A 16,042-nucleotide genomic window follows, 5' to 3' on the forward strand; every position below is an offset into this window, starting at 1 on the left:
CACCCCCTGACCTCTGGCTGGAGCAGAGCTTCTCACTGTAATGTGCACATGAATTACCTGGGGATCTTGTTAAAGTGCAGATTCTGATTCAGTAGATGTAGGGTTGACCTAGGAAGCTGCATTTCCTGTAAGTGATGCTGCTGGTTCACAACACACTGTGGGCAAGGGGGTGGGGATGTTCCAGCTCAGCCTCTCGGGGACCATGAGTGATGCTTTGATTACGGATCCCGCTGTTCACCGAAGAAGCGCTCATTCAGAAGTCTGGCCACGGGGGTCCCAGTGTTTTTCGTACAGCCTTCCCCCGTGTCCTGGTTTCTCTGGCTTACTTCCTTATTTTTTGTGTTTCTTCTCTCTCACCTCCTGTCACAAGAACATAAGATCCTTGAGAGCAAGGACTTCGTTGCTTCCCACAGGCTTGCGCGTGGCAGATGTTCAGAAGTACTGGCTGAAGAAATGAGTGAATGATCCTGGACCTTGTTGGCCTCCCTTCTGGCGCATCTCCGCGGCGACCTTGTCGCTCTATCTCCACCTAGTGGACACTTCGGTGTACTGCGGGGCAGGGGAGAACAACGCTCCACGTGTGTGACTGAACCCAAGCAGGAGGTACCCGAAGCAACGGCAGGCCGAGATCTGTCCCTTCTGATGCCGCTGCATCTGCGTTCTTGTCTGCTGGAACGGGGCTCCTCGGAGGAGAGCCTTCTTGGAGGAGGCAGCATGTGAACTGAACAACGAAAGCAATAAGATTGAGAACGGTGGGAGTGAGAGGGAGGAAAGGCGTTCCTGGTAGGAGGAACAACATGAGCAGGGGCCTAGAGGCTGGAAAGCCTGGGCGTGTGCCAAGGGGACGAGGCGCACAAGCAGCTGGGATGGGAAGTGGAAGGTGAGCAAATAACGACACAGGAGGAGGGGAAGAGGCCCCAGGGAACGGCCCCACTTGGTGTCTGACCCATGCCAGGCAGGCCATCTAGTCTCTGCAGAGTCCAGGGAGGCAGAGTGTAGCCCCCCCACTTTACATACGAAGAAACTCAGGCCCAGATGGGTGAAGTGACTTTTCCAAGGTCACACAGCTGATAAAGGGCAGAACTGAACTGAGATCATCTGATCCTTTCCTCCCTGAGGGGAGTGCCTACCCTGATTCGTGCTTGAAGTGGGTGTGTGGTGCTGGGGCATATGCAGGAAGCTAGGAGCTGGGGTTCCAGACACCCAGAGGCCTGGGCACTTAGCTCCTCCACGTGACCTCAAGGCCTGGCAGCTTCATCACCTGGGAGCCTCCCTCTGCTCACGCTCACGGTCCTAGAGCCCTGGCCTGGGGGCAGGATGCCCGGGCTCTAGTCTGGGCTCCCTTCACCTCTCTGGGCCAGAGGGTACAATGGCTCTAAGGACTGGTGAAAGGATCTCAGAGATCTCTTACTTGCCCATTATACAGATATGGAAACTGAGGCCCAGAGATGGACAAGAAGGCCCCTGATGATGCATACCAAGCTAGGCTCAGTGTGGCTTCCACCTTGGCCTCTGCATGGGTTTGCATCTGATTGCTGGAAGCTAATATGGCCATATGGACCTGAGCCCTGGGCAGAGAGGAAGCAAAGGGCCCATTTGGGCCCCCTTGACCAGCCTAGGCCGTTGGATAATGTGTTTGAGTTTCAGCTCCCAGTGAGGTGTGTCTGGGGGATGAGGTGAGCGTGTGGAGCCGTAGGCTGGCGGAAAGGGAGGGAGGCTTAGCAGGACCTGCCCACACGCTTTGCAGGGACTGGACTCACCAGAGCACAGAGGGATGGGGGTGACCCAGCTCTCTCAGCAAACCTCGATCGCCCCTAGACTTTCAGCCCTGCTGTAGCTCTGCTCCCGGCAGAGGAATCCTCCTGCCCCTTTCTCAGCCCCTCAGCCTGCTCCTCTGGGGAGCAGAGCCCTTTCTCAGCCCCTCAGCCTGCTCCTCTGGGGAGCAGGGGACCCCAGCCTGGGGGACTCTCTTCCATCCATGCTGAGCTCAGCTCTGAGTCAGACGCGAGACAATGTAAACTGCACCACCACACGGGCCTGACAGCGGCACTGTTAGGGTTCCTCCAGAAAACTGAGGCTCAGAGAGGCAGAAGGACTCGCCCAAGGCCATAAGGTATCCTCAAACCCAAGACAGAGTGACACCACAGCATTAGACCACAACACCCACGACTCCTCTGACCCAAGCCAGCAGCCAGCCCCTCCATGTGCTAACTTGACTCCGACCAACACACGCCACTTTCCCTCTGACCCGCATCGTCCTCCTTCCCTGCCCATTGTCCCCACAAACCAGGGGGAACACCAGGGCAAGGACAGGGGAGGATCCAAGGCTTTTGTGAGACCTCAGGACCCGGCCGGGGGGGACACTCCACAGACATCTTCCCCATGAATGAGGGAACCCCTGCAAGGGTGGACACCATCCCCATTTTTCAAACTGAGGGCCAGTAGGGGGCGGTGACCTGCTTGGGCCACCAGCAGGCTCCAAGCAGAGCGCTGACCAGCCTGGGCCTCCTGCTGCCCAGACTCAGGTTCCCACCATGGGACAATGTGGCTTGAAGCCCCCCAGCAGCTGTACAAAGTCCTGTGTGTGTGTGTGTGTGTGTGTGTGTTAGACGCTCAGTCATGTCTGGCTCTTTGCGACCCCATGGACCCCAGAGCCCGCCAGGCTCCTCTGTCCATGGCATTCTTCAGGCAAGAATACTGGAGTGGGTTGCCATTCCCTTCTCCAGGGGATCTTCCCAACCCAGGGATCGAACCCAGGTCTCCTGCATTGCAGGTGGATTCTTTGTCATCTGAACCATCAAGGAAGACCACAAAGTCCTGCATGTGGACCCAAAAGTGGGCAGCATCCCTCAGATGCTGTGAGCCCACTGACTCGCAAACACTTGAATCTGCTTGGGTGGAGATGAGCAGGGGAATGACCACAGTCAGATTTGCAGGGCTCCTGCAGCAGGAGCAGGTTATTTCTGCTGGGGATTTCTACCAGAGCCGTTTCTGCAATCTTTCTCAGGGCATGGCTGGGGTTTAGTAATGAGCTGTAACCACCTGAATACTGGGTGCTGTGAGCTGAGAACTGTTCATTCTTACATGAGGAGGACTCCTCTTTCCTTGATGACTGAGTTCAGTTGTGACAAGGGGTGGGGGAGGTTGGGAGGCAGGGATCCAGGACCAGAAGAACAGCAGTGCTCACACCGGGCTGGAGCCCGGCTCCACCTTTCTACAGATGGAGCCGTGGAGGCCCAGGGCAGCTGCAAGGCTGGGGGCAGCAGAACTCCACATGCAGACAGGACTGTGGGTGTGGCGGGGCTGCGCATGGGGTTCCCCAGAAGCAGGCTCTTAGCTGAGGATTCCAATGCAAGTGATTTATCCAGGGAAGTGCTCCCAGAATGAGCCTGGAAAGGGCTGGGATCCAGGAGGGGTGGAGGTGGGGAGGAGGGAGAAGATCAGTTCAGCCCAGTTGCTCAGTCGTGTCAGACTCTGCCACCGCATGGACTGCAGCACGCCAGGCTTCCCTGTCCATCAAACATGGTGCTATTTCTGGTCGCCTCCTGCAGAAGGAAACTTCAGTCTGATCCAAGGGGGCCTGGAGTGTAAGTTACATGTCAGGGTTCTCAAAAGCCCACGCAAGGGAGCTGGGCTCCGCTGGTCCCTGCACCATGAGTTTGCACCCTCCCAGGAGACCTGAGAGCAGCTTCCTGGAGGAGGGGTGCGGCCTTGCCCTGTGATGTGCAGCAGGATGTGCAGTTCTGGCCTGGGCAGGTCACTGTCCCCTACTGACCCTCAAGATTCCCGTTTGAGAAATGGGGATGGTGTCCACCCAGCAGGGGTTCCCTCGCTGAGAAGATGTTTATTGAGTCTCTCCTCGGCTGGGTCCTGAGGTCTCACAAAAGGCTGGGATCCTAGCCTGCCCTTGCGCAGGTGTTCCTCCTGCTGAGGAAAAGGGCTTGACAGGGACGCCAGAGAGGAGCTCAGGCATGCTGCCAGAAGGCCAGGGCGGCCACCGCCGGAAGGCCAGGGCGGCCACCGCGAGGACAGGCCGAGGGAGAGCGCGAACTCCATCCCTGGTGCCTCAGCTGGTAAAGAATCCACCTGCCATGCGGGAGACCTGGGTTCAGTCCCTGGGTTGGGAAGATGCCCTGGAGAAGGGAATGGCAACCCATGCCAGTATTCTTGCCTGGAGAATCCCATGCACAGAGGAGGCTGGTGGGCTGCAGTTATAGTCCATGGGGTCACAAAGACTCAGACACGACTAAGCGATTAAAACACAGGAAAGAGCGTGGAGCCGGAGGGATGGCTCACCTCCCTGCAGGCTGCAGGTGAAGTACATCAACTATTTCAGCAGAAGTCCCATAAACCACCTCCGGAAATCCCTCTCTCATTTGCCACTGTTTGCGGCCAAAACCCTGAACTGTGACGAGGAGGGACAAAAAGCTTAGGTGAGAGGTAGAACTGTCTTATTCAGCCAAAACCGTTCGGAAATGAGTCACTGGCCATGATCCAGGCCCCAAGAGGCTCTGCCAACAAGACCTCCAGGCCCCAGGTGAGGTGGGCATCAGGCCTGGACCCAGAGGGCGGAGCCATGTTGATGAGGGGAAGCCCAGGGAGGGCGGTGTGTTATTAGTGGGAACTCCCGTCTCTTTACATGACCCCACTTCCCCTCTCTCCATCCACCTGACCTCCGGGCCGCCAGCCTCCCCTCCTCCAAGCCAGTCTCCTGGAGTTGCTAGAGGTTCTCTCTAAATAGCATATCTGGTCCCGTCTCCTCCCTGCCTGCCACCTTCCCTGGCTCCCCACTGCCCTCAGGAGAAAGACCAAAGCCCCATGTTCTCCTAGGACCTCTTCCCGTGAGGATATGAATGCTTAGCCCACAGGGACTGACAGCAAACTTCCGGCAGAGATCGGGAGTTCCAGCATCTTCCTGGAGCCCGCAGGCAGGGCAGCGCTGGCCGCAGCCTGGCTCTCCAGGAAGAGGGAAGAGCCGCCCCGGGACCCGCTCCCCAGGTCTCCCTTCCCGACTTTGCCTCTGTAATTAATTTATGGAAAGCATCTAAATTGGGAGTCAACACAGTCCTGCAAATCTCATCTAATCCCTGCCTCCACCGGAGGGAGCAGCGCCTTGGGGGTGGAACTTTTCTAACAGTGCTTACATTTGGTTTTATTTCTGGAAAAAAGCACGAAAACGAAGCATTTAAGGTCTAATTTCCCCAAAAACTTTTGGAAGGAGGAGGCTTCCCGGTGGTGTTCGGCGAGGTGGTCTCAGGGAGCCCTTCAGTCCTGCAGCCTCAGGAGGGCTTTGGGGGAGGGGGGATAGACTCGAGCTCATCGAAAGTCCCCCTTTGGCTCCACCGTTAAGCTCAGCAGCATCCGACCTCTTCCCTTCCTCTGCTGCGTCCACCCCACCTAAGCCACGGTCACCTCTGCCTGCTTCCCTGGCCATCTCCCTATTTCCACCTCGCCCCGCTCCAGTCTCGGCTCACAAGCAACCAGAGCCAAGCCACGGCTCCTCAGAAGCTCTCCAAGGGCTCCCTGCCGCCCCTGGGGGGAGCTCAGCCCACTAAGGGCCACATGACGCCCTCCATCCTCACTCCCTCCCTCCTCCTGCCTCCCTGGAATCCCTTGACGATGCACACTCTGCCTGCCAGCACTCCTGCAGGCTGTTTCCCCGGCATGGAATGTTCTTCCTACTGATCTTATTCAAAAATTGGTCCTTTGCAGTTTCCCTGATCACACCTGTGCCCCATTCATTCTCTATTCTCCTCACGCCTTACTACTCAACACCAGCCTGAAATATCCTTTTTTTTTTTTTTTTACTTATTGTTTAGCTTCCCTCTATTCTTCATCAGAATGTCAGCTCTAAGAGCAAGGGATTTGTTTTAATAATAAAAGTTTTGTATTTAGAATTAGCCAGCTGGACTCAGTTTAGATGATCCCAATTTTGTTGGCAATGTCCAAAGCATCACAGTCAGGAGCCAGTCGAACATTCGCCTTCTTCCCTCCATCAGGCCTGATCGGGGTGCTGACTTGGCCACGTCAGTGCCACAGAGCTCCTTCACAGCCTGTTTAATCTGATGCTTATTCTTGACCTTCACGATGAACACAAGTGTGCTGTTGCCTGTTTTCTTCATGGCTGACCCTGTGGTGAGGGGAAACTTGATGATGTCAGTGTGGTCAAGCTTGTTTCTCCTGGGGCGCTCCTCCGAGAACATTTGGGCTGCCTCCTAAGCCATAGTGTTCTGGGCCAACGGAAGGTGGGTGACCTCCAGATCTTCTTACTGTGGCTGTGGACACCTTTCAACACCGCTTTCTCAGTCTTCATGGGCTTTACTTTGCCTTTGGGAGGGGCAGAGGCTTCCTCTTTATCTTCAGTACCAATTTCGTGAAAAGGAGCAAGGGATTTGTTTTGTTCACTGACATATCTCCAGTACAGAGAGCAGTGCCTGGCACATGATACTCAATAAATATTAATCAAATGAATGAATGAACTGCGCGGTGAGACAGCGGGTAGCAGAGACCCTGAGATGTTGGGGGGCTGTCCTCTCTGGGTGGGGGGGATCAGTCTGACCTTACCTCCTACAGGAGGTCTTCTGTCCGGCTTCTAAATGGAAGTCCTGGCTGCAGGGGGCATCTCTGATCATTCAGTAGGACTGATTTTTCCTTTGGTGCAAACACCACCTCTTCCAGGGAGCCCTCTGAGAGGCCTTCCCAAGCCTCAGGGAAAGTGTGTCCCACCCCCTCCTGGCCTGACACTTTCTCCCCTGTGGTCTCTTTGGGGTGTTGGTGTCAGGCTGAGGTCCCTGGCGGGCACCTGAGTCATATCCAGAGAACACCTGGAGGACCCGCTTCAGTTCACGCTTTTCAGGGCCTCTCATGAGGCCAAAGTCACACCTTCTCCTCACTCAGGCCTCTCAACAACCCTCTGAGGCAGACATTCTCAGCCCCATCTTACAGGGGAGGAAGCTGCGGTCAGCGGCCACAGACATGACTTACCCAGTCCCACAGCTGTGAAACAGTGGAGTGGAGCCGGCTCCCCGGCCCCAAGGCCGGCTCCACGGCCGTCAGCAAGGTGCTCCAGAGGTGCCTGGGGAGTGACAAGCCTGAGTTCTGGGGCTCCTGAGTGAGATGAGGACGCTGTGAATACAGCGTGCACCAGCCGTCTGCTGGTCTGGTCTGTGTGGCCCGTCCTTGCTCAGCTGAGCGTTCAGAAGGAGACTGTCCTGGTGCTCTGTGCAGGTAAAGAAAAGACAGTGATTCTCCCTTCCAGGGCCCCATAGTGGGCAGGAGGATGGGAAGAGGTTGTACCATGCCCATCCCTGGTCCTTAGCCTCACCCTGGTGGCAAAGACAGGCCCGGGAGAGTTGAGCGATGAGCCAGAAATTAGGGACAGAACTGGGAGCAATGACTCTTGACATCAGTTCTATCTTGCTCTCTGAGTCTACCTGCTATGTCTGTAGTGCTCGTATCCCTAGGATCCAGACCTCGGTTTCCTCTTTTGTAAAGTGGGAAAACTCTACCTATTTAATAGTATCAAAGATTAAGTGAGGTAACACAGGCAAGAGGCTGGCACAGTGCCCGGCGGAGAATAAACTGTTAATAATCGGAGCATATAGCTATCAGCTGGTTCCAAGAGAGGACCCTATGTTGCATTGTCTCCTCCTTCCCTGCCTTACAGGTGGTTCTCGCAGGCTTGCAGCTGCAAACTTGGCAGTAGTTAGAAGAAGACCTATTTCTTTAGGGGAAATAAATAACAATTAAAATAATAGTGCCCCATGGTGGAAATGGTGTGACAAAGCTAGCACAGCATGGCAGTATTTTGTGAGTATCTTAAATCTGCAAGGTAAGTATTTTATGAATGTTACATATTAATAAAGTCTCATTTTGTCTGAATTCTCCCACCTTTTAAAATGTATGTCAAGAAACAAGCAACTTCGAAGCTGTGCAGTTAAGTGAGCTGCCAACTGGATTTACAATATGCTACGTAGGGCATTTTCTAAAACAGGTAAACAAATATAAACATCTTCCTTCATCTTTTGTCAGGATTAGTCTCGAATTCAGTGAATTTTGAACCATGCCCCAGCAGGACTAGACCCCTCCTGGAGTACAAGGGCCAACCCTTTGGAAGGAGCACTTTGATAGAAGCCGTCAAAGATGCAAGCCGTTCTTGAGCTCTGAAGGGAGCTGCAAGAGCCATTCACATACTCTGACCACTTACTGAGTCTGGACTTTATCCTAGTGAAGTGATTCCAAAAGAGCAAAGCGAAATGCAAGCACGTGAAGATGCTCATTGTAGCGTTGCTTACAGCTGAGGGGAGAGATCCTGTGAACTATGCTGGGGCCCTCGATGGCTCTTTGGCCAATAAGAACTCTCATTTTGAAGATCATGTGGGACTTCTCTTGTGGTCCAGTGGTTAAGACTCTGCGCTTCCACTGCAGGGGGCACAGGTTCGATCCCTGGTTGGAGAACTAAGATCCTACATGCCTCTCTGTGTGGCCAAAAAGTTGAAAAGAAGAAGATTGTGTAACAACGTGGATGATGTTTACATCAAGTGTTTCACATCGAAGGAGAAAGTGCAAAGCTGCCCTGGGACTCTGCTCTCTGACTCTGTCAGGGCGACTTTCCTTCCTCGCTGTCCGGTCCTCCCAGCAGCCCTCTGAGGCACACAGAACAGGTCATTAGTTATTCTCTCATAATCCAGGCGAGGCAAGAGAGACCCAGAGACTCAGCTTCTGAACCAGGGCCGCTGCTAACAGAACCCAGTGCTGCCTCAGAGGAGCATGCCCCTGACTGGGGGCCCCGCAGCAAGCCCCCAGCTCCCGAGTGAGGACCGCGTCAGACAAACCCGTTCTCATAGACCCTCCCATCTCATCCAGGAGGGGTGTCCCCTGGGCAACTGTTTCTGCCTCCTCAGGCTGGGATTTCCCCTCTTGGGCAATTTGGAAGAACCCCAGTGCCAGGCCCCATCTTGCTCTGAGCTGGTCTTATAGGAAGCCCCCTCTCTGCACACTTGACCCATGAGATCATGTGGAAAAACCCTTAGAAACTTAATACTTACCGCAGGTGCAATTGTTCCTATTACTTAAAACAAGCTGTAATGCGAACGTTTTCCACCATGCAAACGTTGCTGGTAATAACATGACAAATGCTCCCCCTCCACGGCCGCCTTAGGAAATAAAACCTTACGGGGGCACTTGGAGGCTCCTGGGTGCACTGATCCTCCGTCTCTGTCACACAGGTAACCCAAACCACAAAGGGTGTCGATCTGTAGTGTTAAGCAGTACTGTTTTGCACGCCTTTCAACTTTCAATATGTGGCTTCATGCTGTCTCGCATTCATTCAGCAAATTCACTCAGCAAATATTTATTGGGTGCTTACTGTATATGAGGTACCCTTTCAAACTGTGTCTCTACTCTTGTGTACATTCCCATGGGGTGAGCCAGACAATAAGCAAAACTTATGAATTATAGATAAATTATATGTTAGAATGTGAGAGTTGCAAAGGAGAAAAATAAAGTCAGATAGGTGGGGGTGCGGGGTGGAAAGCTGCAATTTTAAGTAGGATCATATCCTTCTATTTCCTGTTTATTTACTCCATATTATTTTCTTCTTTTTTATGAATGCACCATCTTTATTTGTTTTCTTGGCAATGAACATATAAGATTTTTTTTGTCATTATAAACAGTATTGCCATAAGCATTCTTATAAATGTCTCTTTGGATACACGCAGAAGAGATTTGGTGGGGGGCATATATCCCATTATAAATTTGCTGAGCCTAGGGCATCTTTGACGTGACTTAGATGGTACCACTGACCCCCACAAGCAGTGTGTGAGGGGTCCAGTTATTCTGCCTCTTCTCCAACACTTGATGGTATCAGATTTTTAAAAACTACCTGCCAGTCTGACAAGTATAAAATACCATCTTTGGTTAAACTGAATTTCCCCGATAACTACAAAGGTTGAGCATATTTTCATAAATTTATTCATTATCTGTGTTTTCTTCTTTAATGACTAGGAATTTCATTGACTATTGTCTATTGATTTTATATCCAGTAATCTTGCAAAGTAATAATTGGCCTGTAGACTTTTTTGGGTTTTCTAAATAATCATATCATCTGCAAATACCGACAGTTTCTCTGTCTTTTCAAATGTATGTCATTCATTTATTTTCTTCTTTATTAATTTATTTATAAACTTCTACTACTAAATGTAATTATTTAAGAAAAACAAATTTGTAACTACAAAGCTGAACAAAAAATGTTAGAGTGGGCATCCTTATCTTTTCCTGATTTTAAAGGAAAGGTTTCTATTGTTCACACAAATAATACTTCCTTTGGATGTTTTTCTAGATATCCTTTATCAGGTTAAGGAACTTTCCTTTTATTTCCAATTTGCTTAAAAGTTTATCATTGGTCAGTATATACTTTTATCAAATACCTTCTTCTGTGTCTACTTAGATTATATGCTTTTTTCTCTCTAATCTATTAATGCAGTAAATTACCTATATAGATTTTCTAATATTAAGCCACCTTTGCATTCTTGGAACAAACTCAACTTGGTTACTTTACATTATCTTTTTTATATATAATTGAATTATTTTGATAATGTTACTTAGGATTATTACATCTAAATGTATGAGTGAAATAGACCTGTAATTTTCTTTTTTTATGCTATACTTGTTTAATTTTTGTATTACGATTACACTGGCCTCAAAAAATGAATTTGGGAATATTCATTATTTTTATATTTCCTAGAAGAATTCATGTAAAATTGGGATTGTCTATTCTTGAAATGTTGGTATAGTTTACCTATAAGACCATCTGGGCCTTAAATTTTCTTTATGGGAATATTTTCAATTATTGCTTCAAATTCTTTAATCATTTTAAACGATTTAAGGCTATCCATAACATCTATTTCTTTTCAGTTTTGGTAGGAATTTATTCTACTAAGACCAAATTTGTTGGCATAAAGTTGTTGATAGCATTCTCTTATTACATTTTTTTCTCAGTAATCTTTTATTGCAAACACAGCCACATGGAAAGATAAAAATCTCCCAATATTTGTCTATCTTTGTCTTATTATCTTTTAAACCTGTTTTAACTATAGTTATGTTACTCTTTTCATATATAATATCATTTATTTGTATATTTTCTTTTTTTTCTTTGATCAATCTTCCCAGAGAGTCAACTCTTAGTTTCATTGGTCTTCACCTTCCATTTTTTAAATTCTATTTCATTGATTACCATTTTGTTTTTTTAAATCTCTTTCCTTATATTGTTTTGGGGTTTACTGTAATTTTCTCAAACTCCTTACACTTGACACTGAGGTCATTAATTTGTGCTGAGGGCATTTGCCCAGCCAGCCGAACTGAGCTAAGCAGCAGCTGTTTTGGGAGGACTGTGGGAGGAGGGAGTCAGAAGTGGAGAGCCAGGTCCCAGGGGGGTGCTGGGGAGGAGTCCAGTCGAGACTCTCCGCTGGGAAGCAGGACTCCTTCCGTACCTAACCTTGGTACCATACTGCTTTCTCTCCAAACTGTCAATATAGCAAATTGACTAAAACAGAACAACCCACACAGAGGAGGATAATAGAGGAGTCATCAGCAACTGCATTTTGGTAGTGGGAAAGTAGATGGACTTAAACAGACCCAAGAAAGCCGTATCCCAGAGATGAAGAAGCAGCCTGATTTATACCACAGAACCATGAAGAGGTCTCAAACCAAGCTCATCAAGTATCTCAGGATTGGGGTTAATATGGGATGATGTGGACAGAGAAAAGATTCTACATGTTTGCAGAGAAAAAGAAGGTATATACAAAGGACTACGACTCAGAATGGCATTGGATTTTTAAAAAACAGCATCAGTGGAAGCCAGAACACAATGGAGTAACAAGTTCAAAGTTCTGAAAGAGGGTTTGTGGTTAAACTGATGATAAAAATGAGCAAGCTAAGCCAATGATTAAAACAAGTCAGTTATTACTCCAGGGAAAACAAAATGCTGTGCAGAAAAAGAAAATAACAACATTTTACGCAGCTCATTTGACAATAGATTTACAGCCAGAAAGGGCTTCTCAGGTGGCACAGTGGTAAAGAACCTGCCTGCCAATACAGGAGGTTCAAGAGAGGCAGGTTCGATCACTGGGTCGGGAAGATCCTGTGGAGTAGGAAATGGCAAGCTGTTCCAGTGTTCTTGCCTGGAAGACTACATGGACAGAGGAGCCGGATGGGCTACAGACCCTGGGGTCACAAAGAGTTGGACACAACCGAGAGAATGAGCACACACACATTGCAGTAGGAATGAGGCAAATAATGAATATTGATCTAATCAGAGTGACAGCCATACTGAGAGGCTGATGACCGGGAGGCGTATGTGGGTGTGTGGCTGGCTGAGTACAGGTACATTTTGTAGCGGCTGTGTTTAGGGGCAGGGGTTGGTGAGAGGGTTAAATCCTCTCTTCATGATGAGAAATCATTAGATAATGCCCAAACCTGCAAATTCAAGAAGTAGCAATATAAGCATGTTCTTTGTGGAAAATATGGTAAATATCAGAAAGATGGAAATCTGTATCTCTACAACTGAGAAAGACGGGTAGGGTGGTGATAGGCTAAGGGGTTGAGGGTAAGGGGGCTTCAGGGAATTGCTGATTTTCATAAGAAACCACACAGAAATTTTCAACTTTTAAAATTACATGCATGTTTAACTTTGATAAAAATAAAAACTAAATTTTAAAAATTCCAGAAGTGGGATGGCTGGGTTAACAGGTATGCATATTTTAAGATCTTACTCACAGAGCTAAGTAGTGCACCTATTTTACCCTCTTTCAGAAGTGAATTAGTCTCTAATTTCTAGTCCTTGCAAGTACCATTATCGATTTTCAGATCTCTGCCAGTTTGATTAAAAAAAAAAAGATATCCTATTGTGGTTTTAATTTGCATTTCTTTGACTTCCAAATAGTTTTACATAGTTAACATATTTAACCATTTTTAGTTATTTTTTGATTCATTTCCTGTTACAGTTCTGTCCATTTTTATCTCGGAGTCTTCATGTTTTTCACCATTGGCTTATAAGGGTTTTTAAAATAGTAAGCCTACTAATTCTTGATCTATCACACGTTACAAATATTTCCACCCCCCATGGGTCCTTGTGCTTGTAATTTTTTCTTTTTTTTTGGCCACAGGGGGCTCAGACAGTAAAGAGTCTAACTGAAATGAAGTAGACTCAGTTTCAACCCCTGGGTAGGGAAGATACCCTGGAGAATGGCATGGCAACCCACTCCAGTGTTCTAGCCTGGAGGATTCCATAGCATGGGGTTACTAAGAGTCGGACATGCCTAAATGACTAACACTCTCCCTTTCATGTGAGATCTCAGTTCCCCTGACCCCAGGATATTGAACCAGAGCCCCTTGCATTGGAAGCATGGAGTCTTAACAACTGGACTGCCACGGAAGTCCTTAATTTTCTTTTTTTGATGTGAGGGATTTTTAATTTTTATATAGTTCAGTCTGTCTTTTATGCTTTTTGCCTCGGGATCATGCCTGGAAAACCCTTGCTCGTTTATGGGTTTTTACAAATAGAGTATTTCTTATTTTGTCTTGTATTCATAAGTGGTATTTCATCGAGTCGAAGTTTTCACATTTTAAATCTCTGAAATTGGGATGTGCTTACAATCACCAGTGCTGAGGTGGCAGTCATGGCCTGCGTGCCCCACATCAAAATGTGCAGAAAGTGACCTAACAGTGGAGCAGACTTGAAGGAATGCTGCATCACCACGTTTCCTTTTTCTCCAGAGTTCTAGCCTTTAGGTGGGGGGTGGAAATGACATAGGGGCTTTCCTGCTTGGCCCATAAAACCTCCCATACCACCCTCTCCTCTCTCTCTGCTGTTGGAAGATCTAGCAGTGGTTCTCGGTGATGGCAGAACCAGAGGCAGAGGTGTTTAGGTCCATGAAAAGCCTAATGGGAGATGCTTGCTGACCAGGCAGGGGTCCTCATTGTTATTTGTGTATAAGAAATAAACTGTTACTGTGTTAACCTCTTGAGATTTGTGATTTTGTTTGTTATAGCTGCTAACATTGCTGATACCCAACTGATATCCTTGTCTTAATTCTGACTCAAATGTGAATCCCTATAGATTAGAGTTGAGTGTTTTATCACTGAGTATATGTTGGCTCCTGATTTTAGATAAATGTACTTTATCTGATGCTTTTAAAAAAATATATCACATCTTGGTATTGGAGTTACTCTAAGTATATAAAATTAATTGGAAAATTTTAAACATTCTTAAATTCTGGAAAAAGTTAAATAGCATAGGAGTTAATTATTATGTGAAACTTTGACAAGATTCATCCTGAGAACTGCCTATAGCAAGAGTAGAACTTGAATATGCTTTACTTTCTTTTTCTTTTTCAAAATAACTTTTTAAAATTATTTTTTAAAAGCTGTTTTAGATTTACAACAAAATTGGGAGGAAGGTATAGAGATTTCCCACATACCCCCTGCCCCTCCACATCCATTAGCAACATCTGCGCTCTAGTATGGTACAGTTTTAACCAAGGATGAAACCTATATTAACATATTTTTATCACCCAAAGTCCATAGTTAACCTTAGGGTTCATCTTAGTATTATACATTACATGGGTTTGGACAAATATACAATGATATTTATCCATCATTATAATAACACACATCCTAAAAACACTCAGTGTCCCACCTACTTATCTTTCTGTCACTCTCCCACCAACCACTGAAAACCACTGATCTTTTTCCTGTCATCATAGTTTTGCCTTTCCTAGAATGTCTTATCATTGGAATCATATAGTATATAAACTTTTCAGATTGGCTTCTTTCCCCTAGTAATATGCATTTAAGATTCTTGATTCTTTCACGTTCTTGACACCATAAAATTCGTAGTAGTGAACACAGGCAAAACATCCTCTGACATAAACTGCACCAATATTTTCTTAGGTCAGTCTCTCTCCTCCACTTTTAAGCTCTATTACCTTTCACTAGACAGAACCACTTATGGGGGTTTTTATCCAGTTCCTTCCACCATCTACCTGTTTTTCAAGGTCCTGCTAAAATGCAGCTCCTCCAAGGAAACTTCCAGCTTCCTAAGTCAGAATCAATTTCGCCCTAGACTTCCCTGGTGGTCCAGTGGTTAGGAATCTGCCTGCCAATCAGGGGACAGAGGTTTGATCCCTGGTCCGGGAAAATTCCACATGCCTCAGGGTACTAAACCCATGCTCAGCAGCTACTGAAGCCTGTGTGCCACGGCCACTGAGCCCGCAGCCCTGGAGCCCATGATCTGCAGCAGAAGAAGCCACACAGAAACCAGAGGAGCCCCCGCTCGCTGTAGCTTGAGAAAGCCCACATACAGCAACAAAGACTCAGAGCAGCCAAAAAAAGAAAAAAAAGAATTGGTTTCCCCTCTCTCTGACCCCATACACTCTTTCTGTAGCAGGTGGTTTGTCCCTGTCCACACTGCATTTAAACGCCGGTAGAGGCAGTATAAGGTAGTAGAATGTAGACAGAGCTAGGCGTGAGTCTGAGCCTTACCACTTCCCAGCTGGGACCTTGGACCCCCTTACCCTCATGTAACCTCTCTGAGCATCAGTAGTCTCATCTGTAAAATGGGATAATTGTCGTACCTGGGAGATCATACCTCCTAGATCCCAGGTGCCTATTATCCTGTTTGATATGTGAATGTGTCCCCTGCCAGCTCCCAAGGGCAGACTGTAGAGTGAGGGTCTTGGAAATCCTAAGAAACATTGACTCGAAATCCCGAGAGGAAGCCCTGAGAGGCCACCTGCTAGGTTCTGTGCAAATCCCCCTTCTCTGGAGAAGCCCTAGGCTGCTTTCTCACACTCGTGTGTTGCCTGGCTTGGCCTCCAGCCTGAGGAGTGGAAGAAGGCCAGAACAGGGATAAGTGAAAGTTGCTTCTGCTCAAAAAATTAAAAATAGAATCACTATCTGACCCAGCAATCCTATTTCTTGCATGTATACCCAAAAGAGTTGAAAGCAGAGACTTGAGATATTTCTGTTCATCAGCAGTATTTAC

The 16,042-nt window shown here is 47.7% G+C and overlaps 1 long non-coding RNA gene across 2 annotated transcripts; it reads left to right on the top strand.

Annotated features, from left to right (window-relative positions):
- The first annotated feature begins 4,299 nt into the window (after window positions 1-4,299).
- Window positions 4,300-14,024, top strand: LOC139039472 (uncharacterized). 2 transcript variants are annotated; one of them, XR_011492737.1, is made up of 2 exons: window positions 4,300-4,537; window positions 6,000-14,024. It is a non-coding gene; the product is annotated as an uncharacterized lncRNA (long non-coding RNA). The 2 variants fall into 2 exon arrangements; XR_011492738.1 differs by having other exon boundaries at window positions 8,032-14,024.
- The last annotated feature ends 2,018 nt before the right edge of the window (window positions 14,025-16,042 follow it).

This window comes from Odocoileus virginianus, chromosome 18 (genome assembly GCF_023699985.2).
Source record: "Odocoileus virginianus isolate 20LAN1187 ecotype Illinois chromosome 18, Ovbor_1.2, whole genome shotgun sequence".
Lineage (NCBI taxonomy): Eukaryota > Metazoa > Chordata > Mammalia > Artiodactyla > Cervidae > Odocoileus > Odocoileus virginianus.